Source organism: Bolinopsis microptera, chromosome 4 (assembly GCF_026151205.1).
Source record: "Bolinopsis microptera isolate Bmic1 chromosome 4, MBARI_Bmic_1.0, whole genome shotgun sequence".
Classification (NCBI taxonomy): Eukaryota; Metazoa; Ctenophora; class Tentaculata; order Lobata; family Bolinopsidae; genus Bolinopsis; species Bolinopsis microptera.
Genome location: NC_087075.1, coordinates 11101731 through 11122246, shown reverse-complemented (window position 1 = coordinate 11122246; position 20516 = coordinate 11101731). Strand labels below are relative to the sequence as shown.

The window sequence follows — 20516 nt, the reverse complement described above, 5'->3', positions numbered from 1 at the left end:
ATTATATTGGATGCGCGGCACGGTCGGCCAGTAACGCATCATATCGCGCTACATTACCTGGGGACTTCTCCTAACCATGTGCTTTCGCGCCACTTCGGGCGCGCTTGTTTCACAAGTCAAGAAAAGCACCTATCCACGAACCCCGATGGGAAGGTTCGTGCGCGCGTGCGCAGTGCTGACAACAGCGTCTATGTAGCGCAGGTAGTCTTGGCACTTCTCCCTCCAGTATGCAGTAACCACTTTTCAGGTTTCTATAGTGCATAGTGACAGTGTATAGGGGTTAATTAGGTATAAACTACAGTACAGCTGTACTTACACCTACATTCACAAGCATGCAAGCTCACCTGGTCCAATGAGCGGGAAACTGAGGACAAGGTCTGGTGACGTCATAGTCACGTGACCTCATAGGCTCATGATCACGTGACCTCAGACCCAATCAATGATCAATTAGGTTCGGGCATGGTCAGCCCCCTGTCACCCGATCTTGAGGTGACGTACGACACCTCATTTACGCAATCAATGTCTGAAAGGCTACACACGTCGCATATGAGGACAAAAGCGCGGGTAATTTTGGCACCACTGTAGAGTGGTGCCAAAATCGTTGGGTGGGTTCATGGCTAGAGCCCTTTTACCGCCGTGAGGCGGGCGCGCGCTACTGCAAGCGCAAGGGCTCTGGATAGAGCAACCTGGGGACCTCAGGCTATCATGTTCATAAACATATAATAATAAACATATAATAATAAACCGAATATAGACTAGGCGGAATGACAGGTTGAGCGCGGCCCGCCGGCCCAATAACGCGCTACAAGGTTAAATGAAACATGTCACTGCAAAATAATATTGAACAATCGAAGAAATTTTGCATTGTGGTTTGCTAAATTTTTGCTCTAACCCATAACTTAATTGACGATGTCAATTCATGGCAGCTCGGCGCGGCACAGTAGCGCATCTCGCCGATCTAGCCAGGAATTGAGGAATTCCAGCAAGATACGCGCCAAAAGACGCGCAGTTGCGGAATGATGTCAACGATTACTTTACACACTGATATCATTATAATTTGGCGTGACACACGTGTAATAGTAGAAATTACTAAGCAAGAAGTATACTTTTACAGGATTGACTTCGTGCAGTGATGTCAATGATTTCTTTGAGCACACCGATGTCATTATAATTTGGCGTAATCTGTGATATATATATAATAGTCTGAAAAGAAAAAACACATGGAGATTGTAGAAATTACTTAATTACTAGACAAGGAGTATACATTTACAGGATTGACTTCGTGCAAACTTTCAAGACGGTAATCACATTCGACCGAAAGAAACACGTAATATAATAGATTCGTTCAGACCCATGATATACTTTTTCCTCATCAAGGGTGTACACTTAAGACAACAGGACCATTAACATTGCGCAAGTTTGTACAATACATTATAATAATAACAAATTATTAATCTCATCTCGCTAACTTTTTAAACGTTCATGAAGGCAGTTTTTAATTTTGACAGAATGGCAACTTTACTTGTTATCGGTGTTCATTGTCATGTAAAAGTTTTCCTCTATACAAGTGGTAGCTTAGGCCAACTTAATTATACTGTGTCATGTGTCTTAACAGAGTATTTACTATTATTATGCGGCAAGTATCAGTATTCATGCGGCAATGCAATGAATAAAAGCAAAAGAATCACGATGTTAATTGTTCACTCTCCGATCTAGCGCACCCTGACAGAACAGACTGTCCTTGCATGGTTTTACCATTACAACATGATGAATTAGGTAAAACTTTAGCCGAGCACTCCCCAGCAAAAACGTGACCAATTCAATTCAATGTAATTCCACCATATCTATCGATCGTGTTAATGATTACAAAAGCTCGAGGTCAACCGGTAAATATAATCAAGTGGAAAAAGGTTGTAGACATATCACAAAATCTATGTTAACTTAGATATTCTAATAATTGGGAATAATTTGATTACATACTTTAAAGAGAACAACTGAACATGATCAATGATGGAGACATTCGTAAACTATTGACAAATAGATTTACGAGAGTGCTATGGCCAGTACCAAATACACAAATCACTAATCATGATTCCTAGCTTTGAATTTACCCGGGAACCCCGGGCTTTGTGTTCTCAAACAGTCGTTATATTAATATGAGACTTAAGTTAATTTTAATAATATTCTTGATTGATACGTGTATGAAAACCTAAAAAACAGGGTCCCCAGGTAATAAGACTTAATCGATTAGACATTTCAAAGATTTCGATACGAGAGGTTATCATACCTCATGCTACTGCTAGCTATGCATTTTTCGTATAATACAGAATGACATTAACTGCGGAGCACCGTACTAAGAGTAAGTTTCTACAACAAGGTCTATTATATACTGAACATGCGAAGATGATTAATCACTCAACACTCGACTAACGCATAATATACTTTAACAGTTAACACGTACTTCAAGTAGTCCTTATTGACTATTTAAAATCCAAACCCAAACTAGAGCGCAGAGCATATGTTGAAAACCCTAATCCGTACGAGAAATTATACCAACATCCCTATTTGGTCTTACTACCTGGTCATTATAAAGAGGTTCATAAAACCAAAACATATCTAAATAATTTTTGATCAATTAGACTTAATTGACGTTCATAACGCTCAATAACAATCAAACAAATTTTCAACTTGAATTGCTCCAAGAGTTTGTTGGCCTATTCTTGCTGCAAGTAGACTTCTTAGCTCTAGAGGTAGGTCTTTATCAAAGAAGGATAGTGGGATTTGCTCTTCAGTTAGGTACCATGTGTGCCTGTTGAGGACTGTCGTGGTGATGGCTGATACTCTGTCTACACTCTTGTACTTCTGAAGACTATGTAACAAACGGATGTCGTCGGAGGCTGCAGATTCAAGGAAAGAAGCGCTGAACCAAGCTCTCAAGTAAACGAAGACAACAAAGTGAACACGTTTCTCTTCTTCGTCCAGTGAAATGGTAGCTAATGAAGAAGAGCCGTCTTCATAATGTATATGGCATGGTGGATGGTGGTCAGCTCCAGGTCATTGTATCTGGATGAATCCTTTCTTCATCTCTATGCTTTCTCACTCGATTAGTTTAGCAAGCTCTAGGAATTCATTGTAATCTCCTGGGCTGGTTGTTGAGTTGGCGGATGTGATTAATGAAGGATAGAAGGTCTCCTAATCTTACGTCGTTCCTGTAGCAAGTAAGGATATCGGGAAGGACGATGTTCTGCAGATCGAGATCTCCCCAGGAGGTCTTCTTGATCTTGAAAAGGGTTATTTCGAGTGATGTTGTGTCACCGAACAGTTGCTTGGAGGCAGATCCTCTTACAAGCTCTGCCTCCAGGACGTGATGTCTCCAGGCGGGTAGGCCATCCTGAGTATCTGTCGATTGTCGATTGAGGAGCTGCTGAAGAATAGTACATGCCCTTTTGTGAACTCCACCAGTATTGGATGATGTCGTATCAAATCCAACGGCTATCATTTTATCTGCTAGGCTCCGGTCGTCGAGAGTCTTCTTCACTTTGTCTGCTTCGTCATAGTCCTTGTAGAGTCACTCGTCTTACAGATTGCGAGTATCTTGTTCTCCTCATCTTGTACTAGGACCACAGCCAGTCTGTTTACTTTCCTAAATCCTCCGAGGTCTGCCAGGAGTTTTCCGTTGAAATTTTTCTGTCTGACATTGGACGTTAAGTCTCTTTTGATCTTTGCTGCTTGCTCTGATCGGATTGAGGCTCTGTGACGACGTGCAGTGGACTTTGAGAGAGAGATAACAGCCTCATATCCCCGTATCTTCACCGAGCATTGCGATGCAGTGTCTCCTCGAACCGTCACTGAGGAAAAGAAATGTTCACAAATCTGATTTATTTTTCAATAATAATGAACATGCAATATACATGAAGGTTTTAACAAACAGGGTTCAAGCCAGGCAGCATGGTTGAATAGTGAATAGTAATACCTGATAGTGAGAGAAACAACTGCACCAAGACTGAAGACGAATGAACTCCGTAAATTTCTGGATGAAAATAAATCGTCTTTGCAAATTGTAGATCCCCTCCTAAAAATATAATCTATATTTAAGAGATGTAAACATCGATTAGATCAGGTACTAAGTTCTGTACGTGACATAGACTAAGTGTAATTTTGGAATTTAGTCAAAAACCCACCCACCGACCCTTCTGTGGTATTAAATGTTGAGAAATCACGGTACTAACTGTGTCTTAGTATATAAACAGCTTTAAACAGCTCATTAAACAGTGGGAAAATTATACCCACTAGGGGTTTTGTTTTCAATGTAGTCGAATTAGATGAAATAAAAAGTTACAAAAACAGGAATGGGTTTTTTGGGCTTAGTACCATGTACCTGTTTTTCTGGGAAATGTGCCATGTACTAACTGTGTTTTGGAAGAAAATATGACCCACCCCAACGTCACCTACGGTACTAAGTGTATGATCCCCCCCCCCCCCCCCCCCCCGATTACAATCTAGCGATTGTACCAATACAAGTGTGTGGCTATATTGATTGATCCATGTCACGTGTCATTTGTACATAATATGATCTCTTAAAACTATTAATACTATATTCGAAGTGTTCTAAACGGTAAACATCCTTCATTCGTGTTTATTAAATTTTCGGCGAAATAACCACCGAAAAACAGTTCACTTTACCGTCTGTACTTGAAAATTCACGGGACGAACTTATGAATATATCGAAGTTCCGGTGTTGTGTTATAGTGATTTATGGACCGTTCACATAATACGTAATCAACACAGAGTCAGTATTACTAATTATTATCGAAATATATTATACGACTGAAAGGTCAAGCTGTCTTAAATCCTGAGACAAAAGATTTAACGGAAGCTTCCTGAAAAAATCACACATTGAATAATTAAGCTAAATAACGATACAGTTAATTCCCCCCCCCCCCCCCCTTCCCCCGCCCCATCGGCTGATTAAGTAACATATGTCAACACCCCGGCCCCTCAGTACGCCGGTGATAAAAACCGGAAGAGAGGAATGTGTGTACAGAGCTGAGTCAGCTCCGAGCTGAGTGTAGATAACTGATTTGAGTGACACACTATAAACTATTCAATTTTAACTGTTTAGAGAGATTTTCAAAGAACGTTCCATGGTTCCTAGAATACCAAATAAAAGATTCGAAATGTAGCATACAGTGAATATGTCCCTATAAAACATTGTAATGTAGATTATTATTATCGACAATATAGGCAGTCGGCAGAGTGAATGAGTTCAGCCATCTACAGATTATCGGGAGACCCCCGAATTGCCCGTATCCATGGAAACGTAAAAAATACTTAGACGTCGCTCATCCTTTCGCAGGTAAGTTTAAGGCATATCTTTTCTAAAACGGAAGAAAGACTGATTGTTTTAGTTCCATCCAGTTAAACCCAATTGTCAAGCGACAAAAGATTTATGAATGTGCTAGAACCTGGTGTCCCTATATGTAGACGAGATTATTTGTGAATTATTTTTACGACTATGATCATTTTCTCAGACTGTCAAAAGAGACAATTTTGAAAAAGCGTTGAAAGACCTACTGGATCAAATCAGCTTTGGATCAATGCCGTTTCTCGATAATGACTTGACAGAGGGTATTATCAAATTGATTGTACAGGAGTGCCACAAAATCTGCTTTCCACAAGATTTGGATGCCTTGGTGTCGGGGTTGAGTGAGTCAACTAAATTGGACATCATGGAAATATTTTACGATATTTTTAGATTGAAGAAGGTCGACGGGATTTCGATGTAGTTATGTCTTATAGCAGTCGCAAATACATTTGACATAATATTGGACACCCCCCTTAGTACCATGTACCTGTTTTTCTGGGAAATGTACCATGTACTAACTGTGTTTTGGAAGAAAATATGACCACGGTACTAAGTATATGATCCCCCCCCCCCCGATGCTATCATGATTGCATAGAATTATGTACTGTGAATATGTTAAATTACAGCATTACCAAGTATAATTAGTTCACAGATCCACGCCCTACCTACCAAACTGTTACACAACATGAAGGCTTTGATTTGCTTCTAATTTAAGAGCTATAAAGTGTATGAGAAAAATCAACTATAACAGGTTTAGATGTTTACCTGAGTTCTGTATCGTTCGATAGCAACTCCATCTATACATCTAGTCAGCAAGCCATTACTCTACGTGTATTCCACCAGTACTTGCGATCCTCGTTGCAGCTTTCGCATGTTTTATGGGTCCAGCTTTCGCAGTTAATGGCTTCTACCTTGCGATTTCGTAGAAGGTAGACCATTTCTTGCTGTCACGGGCTAACTAAATGGCATAGGAACATTGAAGAGCGACCAAAGCAGCCTCATTCAGTGCTTTCTTCTTCGTCCTCTTCGTCAGTCCAAAGCAGTTGAGTAGAGCTGGTAACCCAATCTCTACCGTAAAGAGCTGAGCTTTCCAAACTCACCCGTCGATGCCAGCTCTAGCTGTTGTACCTTACATATTTACGCACGACTTGGTCACCACAAGTCAGTTCTATCAGAACCACTTCTCTCTACAATTTCAGGTCTCTCGGATGTGTTGTAGATGTGTTGTATCGTGTCCTCGTCCCAGATCAGCATCCAGTCATTCGCCCTCTCAAACGGCATCTCCTTCCTCAACTTCAGCTCATCATAGCTCCCATTCTTCAACTTGAACCGTAACGATTATTTGTCGGAGGGCGTGGAAAATGCGGAATTGTACGTCTTGAGTTGGTCTAGCAAGGCTCCAGCTATGACACGCAGAACGTTGTCATGCCTCCAGTTGTATCTCTTGGAGTTTCTTGCTACACTACAGACAGTAGACAGCCAGGATGTGGTTGATGTTGCACGTCTTCCAAAAGTTTCCTGTCCTCGAATAGCTTCACAGCTTCATATTAGCAGGGGTATTAGCCACATCCTTTTGTCGAGTTTAGATGGAATTTAAGGAGCTGGGCTCATCTTGTAGTTGTAGATGAGGTTGTTCCAATAAAGTCTAATTGCGTTGTGTCTCCCATGTCAAGAACCTGCCCTGTACTACCTTGTTCACCAGGGTGACTAGCATGTTTACATCTGAGTCCTCCTCGGTCTTAAGTTACTACAAACAGCTCCTGGAAGTAGAGATCTCGCTCCCTAGCAGTCAGCTCCGTCGTATACGACCATTTTGAGCTGCTATTCTGCTTGTTATTCTAGGCTTGTTATATAAGGCTTCTATACATTTAGTGTTATCACTATTCTTCAAGGCGTATCCGTTTGATACCTGAAGAGACTTGTATTAAACTAAATTGATAATTCATTGCGATTATAATCATGATAGAAAATTTGATGAACCTATTAATTATATAGTATTATGATTATATAGTGCAATAAGAGTTTCTACCTTTTTCACCTAAGCTAAAATATATTAGTTTAATCTGAAAATCACTTAAAACCTTACCGAACAATTGCAGTCTAGCCTGGTTGCGACATCATTAGAAGAGAGAAATAATTGAAATCCAATTCAGCAAGAGTCAAGATTCGCCCAGGCAGTTGATCAGAAACCATACTTCCTGCAAATTTGGTAGTTATAAGTCATGTCAACCTAGGAAATTGTTTCAGAGTATTTCTCTGATTCTGTCGTGTTGATCATCATTTCACAATGCCTCAGCCGTACTAAAACACAACCTACGATTTGAAAGGGCTCCCGTATGTTTGTTTTATGTGGTCAACATCGTAGAATACACACGCTATACACTATGGTTTCAGAGCGGATACTAATCTCATGCTGCAGTGTTAATAAGCATGAAAGTACAAAAGGAAACAAAATCTTATCAACTACACAAATTCAGGTTATTAAATGATAAAACAACTTCTTATCTACTCCAGCCCTAATGTCATAACTGATCACATATTATCTCACCACTCCCTATATTTACAATATTTGACTGGGAAATTAGCAAGGCCAAAAATATTCGCAAGCACACTCAATATTATGACTATTAAAAATCAAACACTGATAAATTTGCTGAAGTCTTGGGTAACAAACTAGACAAGAGGAAGTGTGTCAAACAGTATTATATATACATTCAATTAAATCAAGTGATGCAATACAAACTAGACAATGAACCAATTATAGATTTTACTAACTTTCATGATATCTTTGAAAAAAGCATTGACGAAACCTGCAAACTAGCTGTACCCAAAACCACTAAGCGCACTATCCAGAACAACCCCTGGATTACTGGCGGGATTATAGCCTCAGTAAACCACTGCCATGGACTGTATGATGACTGGGCGAAAGTCAGGAAAGTCCAGTGTAAACAAGGCGAAACTGACACAAAAGGGGGCACATGCCTGTGTTCTATCTGCTGTAATAAAAGATACCGTTATGATGACTACATATAGAAATATAGAAAGGCTCTAAAAAAGGTTCGTAAAAAGGCTGTATCTGATTATTATTCTGAAAAGTTTCTTGAAACTCAGGGAAACTCTAAGAAAACCTGGGAACTGATAAATAAAATTCGTGGCAAACAGAAACGTGATATCAGACCTATATTTACCATAGACAATGAAAAGATAACTGATCGTAGAGTTATAGCTAATGAATTCAATATAAGTATTTTGTATTCCTAGCATCTAACCTTAAATTTAATGCAGCCTACACAGAACTAGGAGAGATACAAATAAATCAGCTTCCAAGTTTCTGTGACTTCTTACCTAAATCGAATACAGCTAATATATATCTACATGACTGCTCACCTGAGGAGGCTAATATAATGTAACTTGCCCAAGCGATAATCATGTTATTGTATGACTCCTACATTTAGGCTGCGATTAAGAGGTAAATAGGGGTGTGATAACCTAAGACTAGGAGGGTACAAAATTACGGCCACGGTCCTTTTAAGTTTCGATTGTTTAATATTTAGCTGAAAATACGACACCGATAATAGGTAAATACCGATTAAACGATTGGTATTGGTCAATATACTCACCATGTATAATTAATCTCAGCAATAATGGATACTAATCCGAACAGCCGGCCTGGTAACATAGTAATGTATCTCTTGACATATATTAATGATATTGAAATACGATATTTTGGGGAAATATGTTATGATCGGCCTATGCTGCTCAGTCGAACAAGCCTATTAAACCAATTTCAACATTCAACAACCATGCTACTTCATAAATCAATGATTGAAAATTGAAATATCAAAATTGGACAGTGATCTTGACTTACCCTCATTATAAGGGCCTCATACAATATATATATAAATATGTACATATATTAAATCAGTTTCTGTATAAAAGCATTTAAACCGGCGTTGACAGTTTTGAAGTTACTGTAAAAGAGGACATTAGTTTCTAGTAACTGAACTAACTTACACAAACTCAAACAAGTCAGTCGAGTTTCTGTATAATTTGCTTAATAAGCTGGTAATCGTACCGTTCCCAATGTAAATGAAAAGATTCCTGACCTTCAATTTGCTGAGTAATAGATCATACGGAATTAATGAATTAAATGGTTTCAGCCCAAGATTGCTTAATTACTACAAAACACAACATGTTCTATCAAAATTGAGAAGAAACGTAACTATAATGGCGCAGGAGGGTCAACCTGAAAAGAACATTGCTTGACCCTCCTGCCCCACCGCATGGATCAGGAGGTTCATTTCAGAAACAGTGCTTGACCCTCCTGCCCCACCACATGGATCAGGAGGTTCATTTCAGAAAAAACAGTGCTTGACCCTCCTGCCCCACCACATGGATTACGGGGGTCACCCACAAAAACAGTGCTTGACCCTCCTGCCCCACCACATGGATTACGGGGGTCACCCACAAGACCATGTGCGCTGCACTTATTTCTACATCGCGCGCGATACGTGTGTGCGTGATTACATGAAATATTACCGCGCCCTACGCCAAGTAGACGAAAAGCGTGGTCGAAGAGCGAGAGTCGGTACAATAAATAAAACGAGAGTTGGTACATTTAACTGGCATTTTTTAACCGTGGTACAATCAGAATTGAATACAGCCGACACAGGATGAGGGGGGGGGGGGGGGGCAATGACTACTGATGGAGACTTTTGAGCACCAATGGGGACGAAAATCATAGGGACTGAAGGTCAAATCGCTGGTGAAATTTTCCATTTGTCCCCATAAGTACCCAAAGTTTTGGCGAGTTTTATGTAGTTTTGATATTATCTTTTATTAAATGACTTCTAAAGGAGACTTTTGGGTACCAATGGGGGCTAAAAATCTTGGAGACTTGAGGTTAAATTGCTGGCGAAATTCTGCACTTGTCCCCAAAGTACCCAAAGTCATTGGCTCCCCCCCCCCCTCCCCCGGGTGAGGTGACGGAGAAAAATAAACTGAGCTCAAGGCTACATTTCCAGATATCCCGCCACGGCACCGTCGCTCATGCTGCAAAGTGTGTTGAGAGATGCCCACGTCATCACACGTAAACTGTGTCACGAATACCTGAAATGCAGACGTGCAGAACAAACATAACTCTGATCTATATTTTTCATAAAACTTTCAGGATTTGCCAATGAGGGAAAAGACAGCACTGTCCGAGAAGCTAGAAATGCATGAATCATAGGTGACATGGATAGGGGTAAGAAGTTTTTTAAAAACATGAAAATTGTGAAAGGAAAAGAAGTAGAAATGAGAAAGGGTAGATTTAAAATGTTTGAGAATCGATTTTGTGCTGAAGAACTCCGTCCGCAGGACGGGCTTCCGGCTACTTATGATAATTCGAATAAATTTGAGATTCAAACAAGCTACGAATACGAATGCTTATAGCAGTGGCAAGCTCTTGTTTGCTGCGCATTGGCTGCAATGTATAACCGCAGTATGAACTGTCAAAATATTTGAATTTGCTTACCTAGTGGCTTTGTTTGATAAAGCATACATACTTTATATACCGATAAATCAATAACTCCTTTTGATTCTTCGGTTTGAGAATTGTGCGGTCACACATCTCTGCAATGTCTGAAAAGGTGGCAGGGAAGTATTGAAACTTACTTAACACTATATTTACAGTTAAACCTTGAACTACTATAACTAGGGCAGTAGGAAACGCCAAAAAGTAGATCATCTGACTAAAACAACTTAACTTCATCCAAGAGTCTAGTTAGCAGCATTGTAGCGATAAGATACCACCATAGTTTGAGCTGTCGACACTGAAATAAAACAAACAATTTACTTTTCACTACTGCAGGGGAATGCATGTAACATATAAAGAATAAAGATATAATATATTGTATGTTTTTCATCGTGGCCTCAGGGGAGAAGGGCAGCTCGAAAAACCGAAAAAAGTCTAAAAAACCGTGTTGGAGCTGGTGAGTTAAAGCTACCGATCTCGATCGTGAGAGTCAGATGATCAGATCGCATGTAACGTGAGTTTCGCCCGCCTGAATAAGGCAACATGAAATCATATTGCTGGTGACAGGTCTCGACCAAGATGTAAAATAAAGATACCCCAAATTTGTTATTTTTAAGCCGATTCACATCGACCCAAGTCTCTGCTTTGACCCTAAATGCTCAAACTTCGTTAATAGATTGGAAAATCGTGTTATGCTTGTTACTAATAACTGTTGTTTGTGAGAGGACATCTCGATTTCCCGGATCAGAGGATCACACCAATGAGGGGTTGATTGTGCATGTGTGAACTTGACTAAATTTTCAAATTGCCCGATTTTTTTTCAGTAGGTCACATTACTCGTGACGTGCAAATGTATCTTTTGTCTTTTAATAGGTCAAGCTCAGAGCTTTAAAGCTTTAAAGACTTCTCCGTGACAAAGACGGCCGACATATATCTTTACTCCAGGAAAAGTCAGAACTCTTTCCACACCACATTCTTAAATGTACACGACAGCAGAACGACGATGTAGCCCCACGCCGCAGTAAACTTTAAATTTCTGACCCGGAACGAGCCCAGCAACTGTAGACAGCTGCGTGAGCTATGTACGGTTAGCAGATTTAAGAGCTTATGCAATAAGCAGTCACCGTTCACTCTCATTTTTGACTTTTCTTCTTTTGAACAACAAATGTCCATTGAATGATGCCAAGCTAAGCGATTATGATTAGAAAAGTACCGTGATTTACACTGATGGCTCATACAAGGACTTGTTGGACTTCGTGAATTTGGAGGACCTGCAGCTGTAATCAGTACTTCACTACCAGATGTGCGAGGCCGAGGTTCCCGTTTGACAACATTACAAGTGGACCACCCAGGCCGGGATGATCACGCGCTAGTTGACATGAGATCTGATTCTCCCGGGAAAATTGGGCGAGATGACCGGTGTCCTGTCAGAGGTCACGGATACAAGGATACAAAAATATAAATATTTTATTGTACAATTACAATAGTCGTATAAACTTGACAAATTCGCCTACCATCACGTGACCCTCGTCAACGAGCAAGTGAAAAATGTGTTCACAGCATTTATATTATACGGTAACTACACCATAGATTGACAAGCTAAGCGTACAGAAAAACGTCCAACTCCTGACTATAATAAAACTCCGGTATAATAGCGTTTTTGACGGAGCAATTTAATGGCCTGGAGTAGGAAACTTTGTTGACCGGAATAAATTGATCCGAAAGGCGAAAGATACATATGAGAGGCCATCATAAGATGGTACCAAAATATCTCTGTGAAAAGTCCTTTTTACTTTTTTAAGCGTCAAAAGTCGGTGCACTTACTTTATCCATCGAAAAAAGGCATCCCCTGGTGGCTCGTAAAGTATCGATTTTAGCTGTCTAGTAGCCATCTTCTGTGCTCTCTGGCAGTCTAAGAAGAAACATTATTATATACGACTCTATACAAATAATCTTATTATAAAACAGGATCATACATAGTTAATAGAACTCCATTAAGAAAACATCTTAACTACGTAATCTGTGCCTAGTACAACAGTTTCCAACACTTCCTACAGCTAGCAATATCCCTTATTTCATTTAAATCACTCAAATTTCTAAGTTCTAAGTTTCTATATTTAAGGTCATCAACAAGCATATTTGATATAAGTTTGTATTAGGTCTACCAACACGCCCTTTAAATTTACCACTACTATTTAACACAAATTTCTCTTTGTGATGAAAAAGTTTAAAGAAGCTTTACAACTTAACTCAAACTAATGCTTCTGTCTGTCTGCTGCATTTGAGTTTATTTCTAAATGATTCGCAGCTTTCGGTAGCTCCATGTTCAGCCCACCATGCCTGAAAAAATTTGGTTCACAATAACTTTGGTTCCCATAAATATTATGGTTACCATAATATAAGTCACAAATTTTGTTAATTTCAAGTCAACAACAATATTAGTCGTATTTTTAAGACCATTTTTCCATATCATTTAATTTTTTTAAATTTATTCAGCTAGCTTTTTTGACTAAAATATTTTCGATCTGGGAAATTATTTAAAGACGAGTCAACATTACATACATCAATTACATAGCATCACATACATTTACCTATAACACGCAGTAGCGACTTGTATAAATTTAACGATACTTAAATTCGTTAAATCATATATCATGTATATGCTCTGCTGAAATCTTAGTCTCCTTTAAAATAAGTCCTCCCATGAAATTTAGTTTACAACAATTTTAGGCAATTGTTTGACTTAATTTATGGTATAATAGATTTTTCGTTCCTGAGGAAAGGGAATTTCGGCGGATATAGTAACACCAGAAAATATTGGTTTATGTAAATTGAGTTTACGTTGTTTATCAATGATTCGAGGGCACTGCAACGAGAATTAGAACAATTAATCAAAAATTACTGCCTAAACATTTAATGACCAAAACCTAACGAGCTTAACCTCTGTCACTCTTTTTCGGAGATTCAATATCATTTGACACAACTCTATGGATTAACTATATGATTTTTTAAAATAGGAAAACTAATCTGGTTGTATCCTAGCAGAACTGATTATTATATACGTTAAGAACAGTGTCAGCTGGAATATTCAAGTAAGGTCATTTGTGTGCTTTCTTTTACAACAGAAACAAGGAATTGAAATATCATTGTAAACTAAAACTGACAAGGGTAATCATAACATAACATTGTGCTCACAGTGTCACTCCATTCCTGAAAAAAGCCCATTTTCTTCCAATAAGACAACAAATAGAGTATAAGATTGCTCTAACCGTGTTCAAATGTGTCAACAACGTAGCTCCAAATTATATCACCAAATGCATCAACATTAAGAGTCAACCTGTACGTGTACTACGGACTGAACAAGACTATTTCCTCCTAAATGTTCCTACTGTTTCAAATTATAGTAAAACTGAGAGAAGCTTTAGTTACTGTGGACCCTTTGTTTGGAATCAGCTTCCTTAGCAATTGAGAACATTAACCGATATCGTCTTGTTTAAAAAGAGAATAAATACGCATCTCTTTGAAAAAGCATTCATATAAGTAGCATATAATAACTTTATCATAAAACCCAAACTTCATAAAAATAAGTTCTAATGTACATATTCAATATTCATGAGTCGCTTTAGATGGCTTGAACTGAATCTTTACTTAGCTGTCATTAGTTTAGTGCTCAGTGTCAACAAGAATTGTCATTATATTTTCCCTGTGATAATATTCAATTTCAAGTCAATATATCATAGTTATTGAATGCCTATATATATCCTGAAGTTAGGACTATGATTTGACCTGCCCATCCCCTAATTTTGGAAGTTTATATGCTCCTATCGTGAAAATGAGGTTAATTGAATGAAGGCTTTCATGTTATTCTGTATTATCACGTCATCTTACATCACATTATCAGGTCCAGTATATCCATAATTAAGACACCAATTGAATAATGAATGTGAATTTGTTTAGAGAATAAAATTTAGGTCGAAAATTTTGATCCTTCCCCCCCCCCCCCCCCCGCCCCCCTCTGGCCTTATTTCATTAAATCCATAACACCTGATCTTGAAGTTACTCACAAGGCGAGGAACATCCTAGCCTGTCCAGCATCTGGGAGGTCTACACAGGAAACAGTAGCTCATTTAGCTCTAGGTCACCAGGCTGTGACAGTAGTCTTGATGTCCATTGTCCAACCAGTTCTGCGATTTACAGGTAACATCTAGGTAAAGAATAAGATTAAGTTGAATGTGCTTATGATGGGACCCCGGAGGGCAAGATCAGGTTATAATAATATAACACCTTGAATTTTTAATGTACTATATACTATAATATCTGAAAGAATCTCTTCGAATATTTTTCTGTGACAAGTGGATCTTGAATCTTTGAATAGAGTTGGTGGTTACTGTCTGGTGACATTACACACTCACTTAATCTTCCTCTTGGTCCAAGGGATGTTTTAAGAAGGGCATTAATAACTTCCCTTACTGACATACTTACAACAAAATAGCTGCATTGCTTTGGACTTGTCAGTAGAATGCCTGAAGATCGGTTACCCAACTGTCTACTTGAATGACAACCCAAAAATAGGAAGAGATCAAGAGGCAGGTCTATAGGAAGAGCTTAAATGTAGTAGAAATGTTACCTACCCTCCGAAGATGTATAAGTAAAGTAATAAAACAGCTCCCGCAGACTAATCTTTTTGGATGGAGATCTCGCTAGAGTAACATGTTACTTGGTTCAATCCAATAACATATAAAATTAAAGAGTTTAAGAGTCCAAAATAGGAATTTAACACAAATATATATTAAATTCATTCACTGCAACAATCACTTCATAAAATCATGTAGGAGTATTGATAAGATTGAGTTCCAGATCACCTATATATTGCTGTGGATGCTAAAATCCTGACACCTCTATAACCCCTAAAAGAAACTATACATGTCATGGGTAATGGATATCATTAGTAGGTAGTTATTGCAAACAGAGTGCTACCAAGTGCCACGTCTTATGATTTTCTAGAAATCAGAAACAAAAAGTAAAACTCTAATCAAAATGCTGAGCAGGATGAAGCAAAGACTTGAAGAAGAACTAAGAGACAACCAGAATGGCTTCAGACCTGGTTGCTCTACAACTTCGCACATTCTTGTTCTGTGAAGAATTATATAGGGTCTAAAGGCCATGAGTGTGAAGGCCACTATGGTGTTTATAGATTTTAATAAAGCCTTTGACAGTGTACATAAAGGTTTGCTTATTAAGACCAGCCATGACTTATGTTGATAGCCTACGAGCTGACACGGGTCTCAACGACACTGGAGAAATGGGCGGACTTATGGCGGATAGAGTTTTATGGAGACAGCGCATCAATACTCGGACGCTGAAGTAAGTCAGAGTTATTAAGATACTTAAAGCAAATGGTATACCAGAATAGATGGTATTACAGGGGTCTTCGAAGTCCTGGTAGGATCAGGATTCGGGAGTACTGCAAAGAGTGAAACAAATTTTAGTGAAACAAATTTAAAATTTTATCCTTTATTTTACAATCATAATATAATAATATTTATAAGCCTCCGTTTTGAAAGTTTTAAATTTTAATACATTCACATTTCTATTTAAAATTCAATTTTATGTACAAGTCAATAACTGGCCGCCAAAGCCGCGCATTCTTGAAAACAGGATTAACTTGATTATAGTTATACGACTATGTAAATTTAAAACTATCCGTGGTTTTTTCTTTTAAATAAATAAATTATAATTTTACCTAAGTCCAAAGCCAGCTTTGAAAAATTTACTATTAAATCACAATATATCGTCAACTTTAAATATTTACAATGCAACAATTCATTAATCTGTAAACACGCGTACTCCAGCCCCTAAACGCATAAATTGTTATGCGGCGCGGCTCAAGCCGCGCACGCACGTATTATTTTATACTGTTTGCTTTCTAATAAATAGACACCTCATACTTGTTCATCATCGTGATTGACTATATCATGACAGTGGCTATAGATGATGACTCAGACTCTGGGTTCACTCTTAAGCCTGCACAGGGTGTAGATGGATTTGTGCTGAAAATATCGCATATGTCAAATTCTCAGATGATGGTGCCCTTATCACTGATATAATTGAATGGGGCAAAACTACTCCTGGACAGGCTATAGGAAGCAGCAAAAAGTGTGGGGTTAGTCTTGAACAACTCTAAAACAAATCTCATGACTCTAAACACTACAGAGGAAAGTAGACTTTAAAGCTGTTCTGGAAACCAGCTGGAAAACGTACCTTGGGGGCATAGATATCAACAACTGAGAGAGACTTTAGAGAGACTTTTCAAGAGCAACTATGAAGATCCAAGAGCGTAGGATGCAACTAGCTTTGCCATATACACTGCCACCTTGAACTAGTTGCTAAGTGTGGGGTACTTAATGAACCTAACCATGGTGTGCTGAGCAGGGGAAGAACAGTCATAACTTATGTTGATAGCCTAAGGGCTGATACAGGTTTGAGTAACACTGGAGAAATCACGGGACTTATGGAGGATAGAAATCTATCGAGACAGTGCATCAATACTCGGACGCTGAAGCCTAAATTAAGAGAAGTTTAAAAGTTCACAATCATAATTATTATTTAAAATTGCTTCTAATAGCTACTGATAATCAGCTTGATAGTCGTCTTCCAGCCAGTTTATCAGAAATAAATAAAATGCAGAACCTAACAAAAGGACTAAAATAACTCCAAGATATATTTCATGAAAATTACTAAATTTGCATTGGCGCTCGATTCCAAAGAATTTTTGTTAATGATGCGTTGACAAAATGCGCGGCGCGCAAAAATTATCATTTGAAATTGTTTGTTGTTCAAACATATTTCATAAAATAATCTGTAATATATAGTTCTAATAGTGTATAAAAAAGAATAATCTCAAAATATAACACTAAACAGAGCAAAAACGAGGATCGCGCAAAAATTATATCTATTTTGACAATTTCCGCGATTTTAAATAGGAACCATTTAAATATATGAAAACAAAATACGCAAACCATTAAAATCTTGATCCATAAATTTTTAATTGTAGAGTCCCCGGTCAATAGTTTGCAAAAATAATTTTATATACGAAAATATAAAGAATTTAAAAATTTATGGATCAATAAATTTAGGGTTTGCGTAATTTGTTAATTATACTATATGTATAAACATGGTTCCTGTTCAAAATCCCGGAAATTGTTAAAATAGATATGATTTTTGCGCGATCCTCGTTTTTGCTCTGTTTAGTGTTATATTTTGAGATTATTCTTTTTTATACACTATTAGAACTATATATTATAGATTATTTTATGAAATATGTTTGAACAACAAACAATTTCAAATGATAATTTTTCCGCGCCGCGCATTTTGTCAACGCATCATTAACAAAAATCCTTTGGAATCGAGCGCCAATGCAAATTTAGTAATTTTCATGAAAAATATCTTGGAGTTATTTTAGTCCTTTTGTTAGGTTCTGCATTTTATTTATTTCTGATAAACTGGCTGGAAGACGACTATCAAGCTGATTATCAGTAGCTATTAGAGGCAATTTTAAATAATAATTATGATTGTGAACTTTTAAACTTCTCTTAATTTAGGCTTCAGCGTCCGAGTATTGATGCACTGTCTCGATAGATTTCTATCCTCCATAAGTCCCGTGATTTCTCCAGTGTTACTCAAACCTGTATCAGCCCTTAGGCTATCAACATAAGTTATGACTGTTCTTCCCCTGCTCAGCACACCATGGTTAGGTTCATTAAGTACCCCACACTTAGCAACTAGTTCAAGGTGGCAGTGTATATGGCAAAGCTAGTTGCATCCTACGCTCTTGGATCTTCATAGTTGCTCTTGAAAAGTCTCTCTAAAGTCTCTCTCAGTTGTTGATATCTATGCCCCCAAGGTACGTTTTCCAGCTGGTTTCCAGAACAGCTTTAAAGTCTACTTTCCTCTGTAGTGTTTAGAGTCATGAGATTTGTTTTAGAGTTGTTCAAGACTAACCCCACACTTTTTGCTGCTTCCTATAGCCTGTCCAGGAGTAGTTTTGCCCCATTCAATTATATCAGTGATAAGGGCACCATCATCTGAGAATTTGACATATGCGATATTTTCAGCACAAATCCATCTACACCCTGTGCAGGCTTAAGAGTGAACCCAGAGTCTGAGTCATCATCTATAGCCACTGTCATGATATAGTCAATCACGATGATGAACAAGTATGAGGTGTCTCTTTGCAGTACTCCCGAATCCTGATCCTACCAGGACCTCGAAGACCCCTGTAATACCATCTGCAGTTGTGATTACTTAAGCCACTGTGTTTGTGTAGATCAATCGCACTATGTATTCTGGTATACCATTTGCTTTAAGTATCTTAATAAGCAAACCTTTATGTACACTGTCAAAGGCTTTATTAAAATCTATAAACATCATAGTGGCCTTCACACTCTTTAGACCCTATATAATTCTTCACAGAACAAGAATGTGCGAAGTTGTAGAGCAACCAGGTCTGAAGCCATTCTGGTTGTCTCTTAGTTTTTCTTCAAGTCTTTGCTTCATCCTGCTCAGCATTTTGATTAGAGTTTTACTTTTTGTTTCTGATTTCTAGAAAATCATAAGACGTGGCACTTGGTAGCACTCTGTTTGCAATAACTACCTACTAATGATATCCATTACCCATGACATGTATAGTTTCTTTTAGGGGTTATAGAGGTGTCAGGATTTTAGCATCCACAGCAATATAGGTGATCTGGAACTCAATCTTATCAATACTCCTACATGATTTTATGGAGTGATTGTTGCAGTGAATGAATTTAATATATATTTGTGTTAAATTCCTATTTTGGACTCTTAAACTCTTTAATTTTATATGTTATTGGATTGAACCAAGTAACATGTTACTCTAGCGAGATCTCCATCCAAAAAGATTAGTCTGCGGGAGCTGTTTTATTACTTTACTTATACATCTTCGGAGGGTAGGTAACATTTCTACTACATTTAAGCTCTTCCTATAGACCTGCCTCTTGATCTCTTCCTATTTTTGGGTTGTCATTAGAATTGTCATTCAAGTATTATAACCTGATCTTGCCCTCCGGGGTCCCATCATAAGCACATTCAACTTAATCTTATTCTTATTTCATTTCATTATTTCATTTCATTTACCTAGATGTTACCTGTAAATCGCAGAACTGGTTGGACAATGGACATCAAGACTACTGTCACAGCCTGGTGACCTAGAGCTAAATGAGCTACTGTTTCCTGTGTAGACCTCCCAGATGCTGGACAGGCTAGGATGTTCCTCGCCTTGTGAGTAACTTCAAGATCAGGTGTTATGGATTTAATGAAATAAGGCCAGAGGGGGGCGGGGGGGGGGGGGGGGAAGGATCAAAATTTTCGACCTAAATTTTATTCTCTAAACAAATTCACATTCATTATTCAATTGGTGTCTTAATTATGGATATACTGGACCTGATAATGTGATGTAAGATGACGTGATAATACAGAATAACATGAAAGCCTTCATTCAATTAACCTCATTTTCACGATAGGAGCATATAAACTTCCAAAATTAGGGGATGGGCAGGTCAAATCATAGTCCTAACTTCAGGATATATATAGGCATTCAATAACTATGATATA

General features: G+C 38.2%; 2 long non-coding RNA genes across 2 annotated transcripts; both read right to left on the bottom strand.

Annotated features, from left to right (window-relative positions):
* Nucleotides 1-1225: 1225 nt before the first annotated feature.
* Nucleotides 1226-7572, bottom strand: LOC134814270 (uncharacterized). Its single transcript, XR_010160137.1, has 4 exons — nucleotides 7452-7572; nucleotides 6131-7274; nucleotides 3974-4072; nucleotides 1226-3848 (listed from the first exon to the last, which is right to left on the bottom strand). It is a non-coding gene; the product is annotated as an uncharacterized LOC134814270 (long non-coding RNA).
* A 2627-nt stretch (nucleotides 7573-10199) lies between these two features.
* LOC134814151 (uncharacterized) lies at nucleotides 10200-12054 on the bottom strand. Its single transcript, XR_010160106.1, has 2 exons — nucleotides 10881-12054; nucleotides 10200-10474 (listed from the first exon to the last, which is right to left on the bottom strand). It is a non-coding gene; the product is annotated as an uncharacterized LOC134814151 (long non-coding RNA).
* Between the last annotated feature and the right edge of the window lie 8462 nt (nucleotides 12055-20516).